The following is a 1,327-nucleotide window of genomic DNA, read 5'->3' as shown; positions in this document are numbered from 1 at the left end:
ACACTATATAAAATAAAGTGAGTTACAAACAAATGCACTGTCATGTAGAATAACCAAATGGTCTTAATGAGAAATGTCTGGTTTAAAAACACTTTCGATTTCGCGTCACAAAATCAACAACATGAAACAGAAGCGGAAATACAGGAAAAACCTTCAGAAACACATTCGTTTTCAATAACCCCTTTAGAAAACTTACTTGCAGTCTTGTCCACTAAGAAGAGAATTTATAAGCATTTGAAACGCTCATTTTTTCTGTGCTTTAAGCTTGAAAATGAAGAATGTTTTCTAGTAAAGGGCATGCATCAAATCCACCGAGCAACACTTTCTACTTTCGTTTTCGTCTTCTTCTTCTTCGTGGGTTTTACTGGAGGGTCTCGAGCTGAACAGTTACGGCCACCTGCTGTACTTGGTTTCCGGGGATATTGGCTACACCTACTACATTTAAACACTGCATTATTATTTTTCCCTGTTCCTGGACTGTTATCTATCATGTTTATTGCAAATCTCACACATGCAGAGATTTGTATTTATTTGTTACTTTCAATTATTTATATTCATATCAGGGTGTAGTATTAATACTTGTTCTACAGTTTCTGCTTCTTTATGTTTATAAAAATTCAATGTCCAACTGAGTTTTTGATTCTATCATTACTTTGTCCAGCTGGAGGGTTGCCAAACATTTATGTATAAAAGAGAATCATCCCACATTGAAAATAGTAGACAATGGTAGTTCCGTATTAAAAAAGAAAGAAAAGAAAGAAAAGAAAAGAATAAACACAGGGACTGCAACAAATTCAGAAAGAAATTTGCTAGAAAACAAACAACATGGTTTAAGTGTTGTTGAGAGATTTATGATGACTGTGAGTGTTATCGTCTCATGTTTAACTTTCTCTTTTTGGTTTCTTCAGGATGCAAACCTACAATGTTGTCAGAGTGAAGTTCAGAGACAGCAGTGTGTGTTTTCTAGTGAACTTTTAAATTCTGCAGCAGTGTGAAAAACTCTTTCCACAGAAAGAACATGAATGTGTTTCTCCCCTTTGTGAATGAACTTTAGGTGATTCTTCAGGCCTGTTTACAGAAAAGTGTACGTCACACATCCTTTCATTATAATAATATAACACTGTCTCCTCCTCAAATGAGTAGTTAACATCTTCAGTATTACAGAAGTGTATCATGTGTTGGGCTGATGTTTTTAATTTATGGCAAGAAACCTTGCAGAAGGCAGAAATTCAGAAACTGTCCCAATCAACCTTAAATCACACACATCTTTACAACCTTTTAATAAAATATCTAGAAACAGATTTGTTCACTAGGGCCTGTCTTTGAT

The 1,327-nt window shown here is 34.7% G+C and overlaps 1 protein-coding gene and 1 long non-coding RNA gene across 4 annotated transcripts in view; one reads left to right on the top strand and one right to left on the bottom strand.

Moving 5' to 3' along the window:
- Positions 1–342, bottom strand: part of LOC109078434 — a 376,314-nt gene extending 375,972 nt beyond the window's left edge. For all 3 annotated transcript variants that reach the window (XR_006157868.1, XR_006157866.1, XR_006157867.1), the window contains exon 1: positions 197–342. This is a non-coding gene — a long non-coding RNA (uncharacterized LOC109078434). The remainder of the gene's footprint in view (positions 1–196) is intronic.
- The window catches only part of LOC109084161 (NACHT, LRR and PYD domains-containing protein 12-like), a 941,455-nt gene that overhangs the window by 665,607 nt on the left and 274,521 nt on the right, over positions 1–1,327 (top strand).

This window comes from Cyprinus carpio, chromosome B22 (assembly GCF_018340385.1).
Source record: "Cyprinus carpio isolate SPL01 chromosome B22, ASM1834038v1, whole genome shotgun sequence".
Lineage (NCBI taxonomy): Eukaryota > Metazoa > Chordata > Actinopteri > Cypriniformes > Cyprinidae > Cyprinus > Cyprinus carpio.
The sequence above is the reverse complement of the archived record's forward strand: the minus strand, read 5'-3'. Positions and strand labels throughout refer to the sequence as shown.